Genomic DNA, 14,536 nt, shown 5'->3' on the forward strand with positions numbered 1-14,536 from the left:
CCAGCCTGGGCTGAAAAGTGAATTTCAGAACAGCTTAAACTAGAGTGAGACCATGACTCAAAAAAGAAAAAAAAAAGAAAGAAAACGAAAGAAAAAGAACAAAAAGAAACAATCACTAGATAAAATACATCAGAATGAATCATCAACAAACAAGATCAAGGAGAAGAACAAATTTCAAGTTGTGAGGACAAATTTGATACTGCATTATAAAGAAAATTAATGAACATGAGAAATATTTCCCAGAAATCTGGGGTACATTTAAGAGCTCAAGGATAAGATTACGTGGGATAGATTTAAAAACTGAGATAATGTCAAAAAGTATATATATTTAATGAAATCATATCAGAAACGTCCCCAGGTATAAGTATCAGAATAACATTGATTTTTTACAACAGAAACACCAAAAATAGGAAAGCATGAAATGGTATGTTTCAATCACTGATAATAAATTACTCAACTGAGAGTATTATACAAGCAAAATTATTTTTCAAAATAGATGGATAAATAAAAACATTTCAAGATAAACAAAAATTAAGAAAATTAATGATGACCAAGTCAGCCATGCAGAAAATAAGCTATCCATGGAGGAAGAATAAAGATTATATCACCTAGAAGAATACAGGAAAGGTTACTTTCCATGAAAGGAAGAAGTAGAAAAAGACTTACCTGGAAGGAATCAATAGTGTCCAACACATCAAAATAGCAAAACTGTACTAGTAATAGAGGATGAAGAAAATAAATCCCAATAATCTAATCAACATGGCTACCAACTCACAAAATCAGGTAATATTAAACTTCTAACAATAGCCTTAAATGCAAATGGCCTCAACTCACCAATAAAAAAGACACACTATAACTGAGTGAATAAAACCTCAAGTTTATTTGTTTTCTCCATGAAATTCACTTAGCTAGTATAGAATTCCAAAAACACAAGTTCAAAGAATATAAATCAACCAAGCAAGCAAACCAGTTTTTCAAGTTTATTATTATTATTATTAAGTAAACATTATGTGTTGGTACCATCACTTCCCTCCTCCCTGGCCCCATTCTGCTGAAGACCCTCCTCTTCCTACATGGGATTGTGGGTTTTGACTTGTGAGAGCAGCAGCCAGGTATTGTTTGTGTGTGTGGGGGGGGGGCGGGGAACAATACCTCTGGACATGTCCTCCTAACCTGTGGTTCTTAGAATCTACCCTTCCTCTCCTCACAAAATTCCCAGAGCCTTGGTGGGTTTGTTTTACAGGTACTTTAGTGTTGAGTTCTCAGCAGCTTCTGAATTTCTACTGTGGTGTATTTTGAGTATCCTCAGTGTCTGTCTCCATCACCCTGGCCCAGGGTGTCAGACTTGCCATGGAAGCAGCACTCTTGCTCATCTCCATTTCCTCTATGGTTTCACCTGGGCTCTAGCTAATGTGTGAGGATAGCAAAGGTTAAATGTGATAAGCATTGTTAATTTGGAAAGATTTTGATGGATATAAGTCCTCTTTTGGCCAAAGACTAGTTGGAATTTATTGTTGGAGACCATAATCTTGGTCTCCATAGTTCCCAGTTTCAGCTATGGATTTCTTCCCACTGAGCAGATCTCTTAGCCTATCAGAAAGCTCTTGGTTACCCACCAATACTGTGTGCCACCATTGAACAGGTGTGCATGTCATGTCAGGCTGATTGCGTTGAATAGCAGTGTCCCCAGGTTGCTCACACCCTTGTTGGCCACTTTTCAGCACTATCTGGTAATTGACCCCTTTCTGGATTCCAGCCAAATCTCTTGCTGTTCTGTGTTGGCAGCATTCAGTATCTTTAGCAATAGGATCTTATTTTTACTTCAGGCAGGTAATCAAATGCTTTGATAGAATCCTGTTTTATTTTTTGGATCTAGTAGGTCTCTCCAATCAACAGCTCAATGTGGGTTGTAAATGACTTCTGATACTGGGATTTACAAGCCATCACCAAATGTTTTAATATTAAGCTTCATCCCACCCTCGTTAGGGCGCCCCCCCCTTTTTTTTTTTTACCAGATTTACCCCCTATACTCCTGTTGAGAGTTATATCTTTTAGTCTACTATTCAGGAGGAAGCTTTCTATGTTATCAATTCATTTTTGATTTAGTGTGGTGTTTATATCCCCCCAACCTCCTACTCCCCCACAAACAAACTTCCCATCCCTAGTGCCTGGCCTCTGAGTAGCTTATTAGGTATGCCAGAAACTGAAGCTGTTTCAGGTTAGGAACCACAGATGAGGGAGAACATATGGCATTTGTCTTTCTGTGTTTGTGTGAGTTTGCCCAGTATGATCTGTTCCAAGTTTGTCCATTTTCCTACAAATTTTATTATAGTACTTTTCTTAATGCTAAGCAGAATTTCACTATGTACCACATCTTGATTATCCATTCCTCCAATGATGGGCACCTGGATTTATTCCGGTTCTTAGCTATAATGAATTGAGCAGCTATAAACATGGTTGAGCAAAAATCTCTGCAGTGAAACAGAGCATTTAGCGTAAATGACCAATAGAGGAATAACTGGGTCAGTTGATAGCTGTATTTTCCATAGTGGTTGTATAAGTTTTCATTCACACAAACAGTGAATGAAGGCTACTCTTTTGCCATATACTCACCAATAGTTGTTGTCATTTGATTTTTTAAATATTTTATTTATTTATTTATTTGCAGGAGGAGAGAGAGAAAAAGAGAGAGGATACATCACTGCCTCTAGGCACTGCAAATGAACTCCAGTCATGTGCCACATTGTGCATCTGGATTTACATGGGAACTGGAGAACTGAAACTGAGTCCGTAGGCTTTGCAGACAAATGCCTTAACAGCTATCCCCATCTCTCTAGCCCCTGTCACTTAATTTTTTTAATGATTGCCATCCTGAGTGGAGTAAGGTAGAATTTCATAGCTGTTTTAATTTTCATTTGCATGTTATTTAAAGATGTTTAACATTTTCTTAAGCGAGTATTATCCATTGTATTTCTTCCTTTAAGAACATACCCAAATCAGTAATTTTCTTATATAACAATAATGAACACGCCGAGAAACAAGTCATCAGAATAATCCTATTCACAGTGGTCTCAAAACCTATACCTAGAATAAAAACCTAATCAAGGAAGTATAAGACTAAGTGAATGCATACCTAGGTATAGACACAATCAAGGATGTCAAAAATTGTACCATGAAGAATTTTAAAATACTGTAGAAAAATAAAAGCACTGAAATACAGAAAGCAATAGTGAGTAATGGGACTAGGAGGATGGTAGAATGGGAATAAAGATGAGGCCATCTAGGGTAAATGTGATCAGAGTTCACAAAATACATGAAGTAAAATGTCTACATGAAACCCATCATCACTTATGGTCAATATTTACCAATGAGTGCAGCATAAAATAAATGCAATGAAACAAAAGCATTGTTAAGCATTGTGACAACCAGCTGTTAAGTAGAGCACTTATGATGTAGAGATACAAGGATAATGACTTCTAGGCCACTGTGGATTACATAGTAAGACAAGCTCAAACAAATAAACACAAAATTGTTTTGAGAGAGGCAACAGTTTTTATGACGCATCACAATTTTTATGATTCCTTACTTTGAAAATATATTTCCATATTTTTTATTCATTGAGTGTAGTCCAGAAAGGCAAAATAGTAATAGAGATTGAAGAAAAATAGGGGAAAATAAATACAAGTTACTATCAGTAAAACACCAGAATTGAAATAATGAATATTATTAATTAAATTCAATTCCTGCAGAATAGGTTTAAGTCACTTTGATAGAGAATCAGACCAAAGTAGCTTAGTCAATCAGGGACAAAGGCTCAAAAAGTACACAGATGCTAACAGTGACCAGATTAGAAAAGGACCTCTCAGACCTCTCCTTGACCCTCAAAAGCTTTCCTGGGTTTTCTCCAATTCTATGATTCCATGTCTTTTCCATTTTAGTTGGATTTTAGTAGACTTGTACAGCTTTATTATGGTCTCAACAAGCAATACACCTAAGCCTGACACTGAATCCCATCACGACTAAGTGCCTTGGAATTTATATTACCAATATTATAAAGGTGCTCAAAGCAGGTTACCACATGGCAACCTGTTCAAGACTCAATTTGTGAGACTCACCTTTTTCCTCTTACCTATATCCTTTCTAAATAAAATCTTTAATAATTTGCCCTTAATGTCTAAGTTTGTAAATTCTTTAACTAAACATGGATGATAACTTGGGATCGGAATTCTAATCCCACACGGAGCTATATCTGACATCAACTTTATTATTCTTTATGTAGTAATCTAAATATAAGGAAACAAATTACTCCTACCTACATTTATCTACATATAATACCATGTGATTTTGGAATTCTTTCCAAATGGTCTTTTAAGAGTCATAATGTGTCTTAGGAATCTTTGTTGCAACATTATCTAGTGCAACTTTTGCCCCCAAACTTAACTTTGTGCATTTAGTCATAAATTGTATGAAGTGTGCTTTTATTTTCCCAGCTGTTTTCTGAGAAGAAAAAAATATGATGACTCTGGTTGTTTGACTCAGATGTCCCTCATAATCTCATGTGTTCTGAATGCTAGGACCCCAGTTAGTGGCAATTTTGGAATTGGATACTCTTGGAGGCAGTGAATTGTTGGGGGCGGGCTTATGGATATTATTGCCAGCTTCCTTTTGCCAGTGTTTGGTACACCCTCCTGGTGCTGTTGTCCACCTGATGTTTGCCAGGATGTGATGATCACCCTGTGCTCATGCCATCATTTTCATCTGCTATCATGGGGCCTCCTCTCAAGTCTGTAAGCCAAAATAAACTGCTCTTGGTTGGGTGCTCTCTACCAGCAATGAGAAGCTGACTGCCATAATGACAGACCGTACTCCTAAAAGCCTAGAAGGTTTTGGACTCATTAGAACTTTGATCTATTATTTGTAACTATAATGAGTACTTATGGTGACAAATTTATGCTTTTACTCACAAATGTATAAAAGGATAGTGGTTTAAAACTAAGGCTTACAATATAGACTAACTAAAAAAACTTATATTAAATAGTTACAATTTTCTGGTTTTTATTAAAATGAGTAGTATTTTGATGTTATGGAGACAGTCTATAAAGGAAGAACAGTGAACAGGGCAATAAAATCAGGTTTATAAAAGGAGTCCTCTGAAACAAATGTATTCTGTATGTCTATTTCTCCTTTGTTTTCCCTCCCTGCCAATTGGCACATAGTTTTATAAAGGGATGGCTTATTTTAACTCCTCATAGGATTTCTCTCATTTTATATATAAACTGCATCTTTGCTTCTCAGAAAAAAAAGCATAGTCTTGGATTAAAAGTACCTGAATTTCACTTCACCACAGATTAATTTGAAAACAATGAAAAGTTTATACATCTCAAAGGTTTACCGTTTTTTCTCTCCTTTCCTTTTGACTTGAGTTTCACAGTAACTTAATATCCCTCGGTAGTTTGAAAATCATCATTTCCTTTCTATGTATGCTTTTCTCCTCATATTATTTTATTGTATTATTTACAGCTTTATTCAGTCTTGCTTCTATTTCTGTCCATCCAAACACAAACTTTCAACACAAACTACTAGAGGTCTTGAAAACAAGATACCATTTACTTTATTTCTTTGTCTCATTTAGAAGCATAACAATTAAACTCACATATTAACTACACTTTCAAGGTTGATTTTACTACAAATTAAATGCCTACTGTTTTTCTGACCATTCATTTGTTTTGATTTCTTCTATTGATTTGTATACATTGATTTATAAAACTTGTTATTGTGATTAATATTTCAGTATGGATAGTTTATCAATATATTTTGATTGTTTCTAGTTATTAGCTTATATGAATACAAGTTTTGTGATGTAATATTTTTATTTCTGTGGAATAAATGCTTTAGTGACATTGCTGGGTCACATAGTAAATGTACATTATAAATGTTGATGTTTATTTTTCTTAGTTCCATTCTCCACAAGAGGGTCCATGTGAATGTCATCTTGAGTGTAAACTACCTAGGAGAAGTAGTTTGCCTTGGGGTACTTTTGCATAATAAAAAATGTAGCAAAAAGTGCTGGAGCACAAAGATTTGTAAACAAGAATTCAACACTTTGTCTTTTCTTTAAGATAAGCCACACTTTTTTGAATTTGGAAAAGATGGACTCTAGTCTTAGCCCAGTCCCTATTTCTTTAATTGGTGAATTTGATGTATTTTTCATTCATCTAATATAGCAGACTATTACACATTTATCAATAGGTATAAGTTAATTCAGTGCATCCCCATGAAACTATTATCATCTGCCTCTTCTGAATCTCATTGTCCCTCTTCTTTATTGATTTGCCAACTGTCAACAACTAAAGTTAAGCACACACTCAAATGTAAAGCATGAGCCTCTCATGAATCTGTAATACTAATTTGGGTTCAGTAAGGCCCAATTTAAAGTTAGCTTCTAAAAGATAATTCTGATGCTACAAGTCAGAACCCAGTAAGCAAGATCGATTGTTCATGTATGCAGGCTCAAATCCCACTTCACCTCAAGCAATTTAGTTCATTATCTCTGGACTTCAATCTCCTCATGTATACAAACTCCTTAATTACTGTTAATCACAATTTGCATTACAAATTACCAAAAGATTCAAGGTTTCATAATTACTTCTACTTCTATCTCTCACACCAATCTTACCTCAGTAATCTGGTGCAAACCAACAGCAATAATAAAAAATTGAAAACTATATTGTCATCAAGCAGTCCTGATTCAGCAGATTTTTCTGGATATTCTTTATGGAGTTTCATTATCTTACTTCTGTCTTTCATGAACATCCTGGTTGCCTCATGTAGCATCTCTATACAATGCCACATCATGCTTATATAAGCTTTCTGCAACAAAATACTTGCTTTTATTCATTAATGCATATTAATTGTGCACATTGAGTTCAATGTGATATTTTCATGCATATATACAGCATGTCCTTATCAAACTCTTTTTCCCAAGTCCCCATAAACCTCACTCTACCTACATCTATACCAATCTATAGTTACAATGTGTAATGTGTAAACTTCACGGTCAACTTTACTAGATTTGGAATAATCTAGGAGATGCATCTCTGAGAGTGCTTATGCTAGAGTTTGCAGACAGGTATAACTTAGGAGGGAAGACTCACCCTGAACAGGGATATTTCGATTTCATGATATTTGGACTTAGACTGAATAAGAAGGTTAAACCCCAGAAAGTGAGTGGAATGCCAGCATTCATCTTTCTCTGCTTCCTGACTCAGGGCACAATGTGACAAACTTCCCCACTATACCATGGTGGACTATACCCTTAAACTGTTAGCCAAAATTAACCTTTCCTTCCTTCTCTCTTCCCTCTTTCCTCTCTCCCTTGCTTCTCACTCCTTCCATCCTTTGTCAGACATCTGTTTATAGAACTTAGAACAGTGGGCTGGAGTAGCTGTTAAGGTGCTTGCCTGCAAAGCCAAAGGACCTCTGTTTGATTCCCCAGGCCCCATGTGTGCCAGTTGCACAAGGTGGTGCATGCTTCCAGAGTTCATTTGTAATGGCTGGAGGCCCTGGCACACCCATTTTCTCTCTCTCTCTCTCTCTCTGCCTCTTTCTCTCTTGCTCTCTCAAATAAATCAATATTTTTTTAAAAATAAATTAAACTAGTAATTTATATGCTAGCTATCCATGCTCTAATTTCAGTTCAAATTTTTATCCCCTTAGTCTTTAAGTTCTTCTTCAACATTCAATTTTTGTTTACATCTGTACTATTTATCAGCCTAGAGAAAAGGAGCAACATATGTATTCCAAAATTGTATTGTCTTCTTTAGGAACCTTATGGGGCACATGCATCTGGAGTTCATTGCAGTGGCTGAAGGCTCTGGCATGCCCATTAACTCATTCTCTCAGTAAATAAATGAAACATTTTAAACATTATAATCTGTAATTATAAAAAAGCTTTTGTATCTTCAATCTCAGGTTTTTGAAAACATGTAAATCTATTGTAAATCATATGCCCATGTTCATTTCTTCAATATAAAGTGCTCCATTTATTCTTTCTATATTTCTATTTTTTTATGTGCTTGTACTTGTGTGCGTGTTGGTGTGTACGTGTAGTATCCAGAGGAAAATCCTGGAAGTTGCTCTCTGGAACCACATATTCCTTTTTATTTCAGAGAGAGTCTCTCAGTGGTCAGAAACTCACCAATTAGAATAGACTGGCTGAGAAGTGATCCTTTGGTATCCACCCAGCTTTGCATTGGCCAGAACTGGGATTACAGAACGTGGATACACATGGCATTTTTTAGGTGAATTCTAGAGATCAACTCAGGTAGGTCATGTAAGGCAAATACTTTATCAAGTAAACTACCTTCCCTGCCCTTGCTCAATATTTCTCTTGAAATGAGTTCATGGAATATAGAAAGTTACAGAACAATCTGGTAAGGTTTTATCATAGATCAAGTAATGCTTGAGGTTATACAAATTTACAGATTATCATTTGCTAATTTATCCCAATCTCCTTTATCAAAATATTATAATGATATTTTAAAAACTATGCAGTCAAATAAATTTATGTTTTAAGAATTCTTTTCTATAAGAGCTAAGTTGAAAATATGTATAAGACACAGTATTATTTACTAATATTGTTGTATTTGGAAGTGTCCTCAATACTTGTTGATTCTGACAAATGATTATTTTGGAAACACCTGTTTTACTGCACAGCTAACATTCAGTTTCCTTGTGATTCATTTATACTATTCATTTTCAATAATAGAGCACGTTTAAAATGCATAAGGACCAAATACGTCTAATTTCAAAGATGCCATATATTCTTATATTTAAGGCAAACAAAAATGCATACATACATACTCACATCGCATCTGTGTTTAAAGTTAAAATGTACAATGCACAGGATGTTCAAATGTAAGAGTTTTGCCTGCTTTTAATTTAATAAAGTGTAGAGTAATTAAGTGGCAGCAAGGCAGAAGTGTTAAACTTTCAAATCAAGCAGGCACAAGGGAAAGAGCTCTGCAATGAATATTGAACAGACTTCTTTGTACTACCTTCTCTAAAGAAACAATAAAAATTAAATCCCCAACTGGAAAGGTATGATTTACCCTAGTGGCTAAAAGCTAACTGCAGTGTCAAAAGCAGTAACAAAACATTCAGAAGCAAAACAAATTGAGCTTTACAAGTTATTCAGAGAGAAGAATATTAGGAATATCACAAACAATATTGCATAACTAACTTCTCTTAACTGGGACATAAAAGCTTACCAGAAGCAAAAATCTTACCATAGAAAAGAGTTTAATTTTGATCTTACACTATCAAAAATAAAGTCTATGATGTCAGGGACAGTATGGCAGTAACAGGAAGCCAAAGGTACATTGTCACATCAGCATGTAGGAAGTAGAGAGAAGGAACGTGAAGGGCAGTCAGTTTATAAAACCTCAATAACTGTTACAAGGGACATACTTCCTCCAGCAAGACCCCACCTCTTAAAGTTTCCACAACCTTCTATGGCAGCCCCAACAACTGGAGATTAAGTTTCAAATGCAGGAGTCCATGGGGATATTGTACAATCAAATCACTACAAAGGTAGTGTCTTTAATTGCTGATAAACAACAAAACAAACAAACAAACAAAAAAAAAACATATTACTCAACACCTACCAAAGCAGAGATACAGAGGTTTCTAAGAGATCATCACTAAAGTAGACTTAAAACTCACCCACCACAGCTCAGAGAATTTTGCAGAAGACAGGGCAGAAAGATTGTAAGAATCACAGGTTGCCAGAGTCACCCCCCCCAAAAAAAAAAACTGACTACTTCTCCCACAAGGCATAAACCACAAACCCATGAGGAATACCTGTGACCCCTCAGAGAAGTATCCCCTAAGTAATGGGGTCAGGTATGATGGAAAAGAGAGTACCCACACATGATATATCCATGTAAAACATGTTGTTAATAATAATAATAAACAGTTAAATACTTAAGAATATTATGAGTGATGCTCAGTGGCACAGCATTTGGCTAGCAAAGAGGACACTGAATTTCATCATCCTCCACACTGCAAGGGGAAAAACAAAATTAAGACTATGAGAAGTCAAAGAGGCATGAATATTTGCCAGCTACTAAGATTACCGTGCAGGTAATTGCAAAGAATCATTTATATGAAAGAGTTTTCTCTCCTTGAAAGCAAACAATTTATGTTGAATGTCCTTCATGAGGATAAGAAAGTAAGAGTGTGTTGTATCTTTCCTCCTTACAGTATTTGCAGATGCAATTACCACATACAGAAATTTTCTCACTTTTTTGTTGTGAGTTGTATGCTCTTTGTGTTATCCTTTTGTTCGAATCACACTTTCATTGAGCTGCTAAATTAATTCTAGAGATATATTAAAATTAGGAGTGATTTATTTATAGAGTTGAAAGAAGTACATGGGAACATCTGAAAATACCTGAGTGAAAATAGTTTCAAATAATCTTAACAACTGATTATAAGCTTCCACACTTGACCGTATTTGATAAGTATGTGGTACACAGAAAAAAATATATAAAACAAATAAATATTGTACCTCAGATTGGAAGAATTATGTTCTATTAACAAACCCACGATAAGGCAAGTAAAGTCAATAGATAAATGTAGAGAAATCCATTATCAGAACCAATCTAAAATTATTGTGTACATGATTTCACTAGTACTTCTCAGAATAATGAGTTACCAAGAGATTAGGTACACATATTTTCTTTTAGAGGAAGAAAAACAAATTAAAGGGGAAACCAAAAGTTAATACACATCTTTGATACTATTTTATAATTTGGCTCTTTTGGCTTAAGTTCGTTCCCTACAAGTAGCAAGTAGATATTTGATCTTTCAGGATTAAATCCAAGTGCATACTTCTTTAAGCTTATATTTATGACTTAGAATACAACTTTGGTTAATAAACAGCTGCTGAAAATTGCTTCAAAGAACTCATATACATGATATAGTCAAAATTTAACACTACACCTCACATGTACACTCAAGAGATTCATTCATTTGGATGAATTTTAAGCATCCATTTCATCACTACTTCTCATATAAGAATGTATGTTTTAGATCACTGGAGGAAACTGTCATGGAACCCAATTTTAGAACTAAAGCACATATATCATCAGTTTGAAACAAGTTTTATTGCTTCAGACACTTGAAAGTTTACATTTTTTTTTACAAGATATTGAATTAACTTTAACATTAGTTCTCAAAGTTGAATATGTATCAGAATCACTTGCAGGGATTGCTCAAACCAAGATTGCTGGGTTTCTCTGTTAGCTATTTTGTTTCACTATATGTGTGGCCATGAAGGATTGTTATTCTTGGAAGTTCCTAGACATTTCTGATAATGGTGAACCAAGGAAAACACTTTGGAACCAGTTTTAAATTATGAGCATGTTAGAAATAATTTTCTGAGGTCTTAAATGTGAAAGATGATTCATCAAAACGATCAAGTCATCTTTAGTTTCAAACATTTGTGTTTTTACAAAAGAAAATTTATGAATTCTAATTCTCATACTTTATCCCACAAATATTTCAATACTTCCTGGAGAGATGGCTCAATGGTTAAAGGTGGTTGCTTGGAAAAAAACGAGACAGCCCAGGTTTGATTCCCCAATACCCACATCAAGCCAGATGCACAAAGTGTTGTATGCATCTGGAGTTTGTGTGCAGTAGCAGGAGACCCCGAAACACCCATTCTCTCTTTCTCTCTCTCTCTCAAAAGTAAAACTATGTGAACATGTTCATTATCCTTAGCCTTTTGAGAAATGCAATTTAAAACTACCCTCTGAATTCATTTCACCCCTGTCAGAATGGCTAGCATCAAGAAGATACATTACAACAAATGCTGGCAAAGTTGTTGGGAAGGAGGAACTCTTATTCACTGCTGATGGGAGTTCACTGGTCCAGTTATTATGGAGATAAGTATGGGGGCTTATTAAAAAAAAAAGAGGTGGCATTGGCTGTCTGCTCCTGCCATCCTTTTGTGGGCTTGGTGGATACTTCCCTTGAAAGTATAAGCCAAATGTAAACGTTTTCTTCCTTTAAAAAAAAAGCTACAAATATTACTTCGATATGACCAAGGTATATCATTGCTGGGCCCCAAACCACAGTACTCCATGAACACTAGAGAGATTTGCTCAGCCATGTTTATCATTCTTTTCTTCTTAGTAGCAAGGAAATGGAATCAGCCTACACATTCATCAACAAATAAATGGTAGTGAAAATGTAATATATATACACATGGGAATCTATTCAGCCATAAAGAAAAATAAAATTATGACATTTGTAAGAAAAAGTAATGGAACTAGAAATATTATATTAAATCAATTAATCTCCAGTAAAATATTAAAATAGACACATAAAGAAGCTATACACAATATTAAGTATATTTATAAAGGTGAAAAGCAAATCTCTCATTGCCTTTTCTTGTTTGTCAGATATGACTAGGCAACTACTATGGAGAGTATGACTCTTGTAATCAGTTTATCTGTACTTCTATCTGATAAAATTGTGTGGCCCAAGTTAATGAATTCCAACAATTTAGCATGCATGTCCTTATCATGTTTAGGGCCATCAATATCTTGTCAATTTCAAACCTCTCTAAACTCATCTTTTCTCTTTCACAAGATAATAAGCAAAATAGTGTTCAGTAAAGATAGGACAGTTTGTAAGGTCAATGCTTATTATAATCTGTATACTATTTTTCATGAAGAAAGTGTCCCAATGAGCAAGTGACAGAGGTATATGGGTTTTGGTTAATGTTACCAAAGCTACACACTTGCAGGAGGAGGAATAACTAATTTAAAGATGTTTTTACATTTGTTTTCTACTAGATGAGATTAAGGCATAACACTAGAAATCATTAGAAATGCTTATCTAAAATTGTGAAAATAGGGGTAGCACACATTGCTTAGGTGTTAAATGTGCTTGACTGCTAGCTGGGTTTGAGTCCCCAGTACTCATATAAAGTCAGATGCATAAAGAAGCACATGTGTCTGGATTTAGTATGCAGTGGCAGGAGGCCCTGTTGGTGTTTATTTTCTCTCTCTCTCTCTCTCTCTCTCTCTCTCTCTCTCTCTCTCTGTTACAAATAAACTATCTTAAAACAGTAGATTATGAAAATATTGACAATCCCAAGCCTATCAACACTGTAACAAAAAGGTCTATACAATTTTAAAATTTGGGATTTATATTTTTAAATGGTCTCTTATACAGCCTTCCTTATTATGATGTTATACAATTATACAACTATACAGTTGGAAAGTATATCATTTCATACCCATCCAATGTATCCCTAATCAATCCCCTTGCTTCAATTGAATAGAAGTAAGGAGAGCATTCTTTTGCTATGTTCCAAGGCTTAGTGGTTTGTTTTTCCCACTATGGAATAGTTTGCTCAAATATTTATTAAATTTGATCATTTACATTATCTATACTATTTTTGTTTATTTTTATTTATTTATTTGAGAGCAACAGAGACAGAGAAAGAGGCAGATAGAGAGAAAAAATGGGCACACCAGGGCCTCCAGCCACTGCAAATGAACTCCAGATGCATGTGCCCCCTTGTGCATCTGGCTAACATGGGTAACATGGCTAACCAGAGTCCTCAGGCTTCACAGGCAAGCACTTAACCACTAAGCCATCTCTCCAGCCCAAACTATACTATTTTTAATAGTATGATGAAGTCATTCTTAAGATTTCAATTGGTAATCATATTACATAACATTTATTATATGGTAAGTACATTTTAATAAAAACTACATAACTTTACATTGTGATATTTGATGATGGTATTATGTTCATAAACATCAATGATTATGATCTGTTTGGAAAAGTTATTTTTTTCAAAGTAATTCTTTTAGTACCTTGAAAATGCTATGCTGTGGAACTGGTGAAATTTTTTTTTTCACATTCTATTGGATAAAGTAATTACTTCTGCATCTTAACCCAGGTACCTACATTTACCTACTCCTGAGAGTGATGCACAGAAGAAATTTTCTCAAAGCAGTGGCCGTTTCACAAATTGAATTCCAACAGTTTTGTGCAGCCAAAATTGCCCTCTCACAGTAACAAAATAAATACAAGCTGAATTTGATAAAATTATTAGTTATTTTGTGTAGTTATAGTAATAAAGCAATTAACATATTGAAGACATTAATCTAGGCTGTGTTCAAGGGTAAGCCCATATTTATATTTTTTGTTTATTCTTAATATTTTTGAGAGCGATAGATGGAGAAAGAAAGCGGGGAGAGAGAGAGGGAGAGAAGGAGAGAGAGAGAGAGAGAGAATGGGCGCATCAGGGCCTCCAGCCACTGCAAATGAACTCCAGATGCATGTGCCACCTTGTGCATCTGGATTACCTGGGTACTGTGGAATCGAGCCTTGAACTGGGGTCCTTAGGCTTCACAGGCAAGTGCTTAAACACTAAGCCATTTCTCCAGCCCCCATATTTATCTTTTTATATAAACACACATATGTGTACATTGAAAGATAGTACATCATA

The sequence above is a fragment of the Jaculus jaculus genome, chromosome X (assembly GCF_020740685.1).
Source record: "Jaculus jaculus isolate mJacJac1 chromosome X, mJacJac1.mat.Y.cur, whole genome shotgun sequence".
Lineage (NCBI taxonomy): Eukaryota > Metazoa > Chordata > Mammalia > Rodentia > Dipodidae > Jaculus > Jaculus jaculus.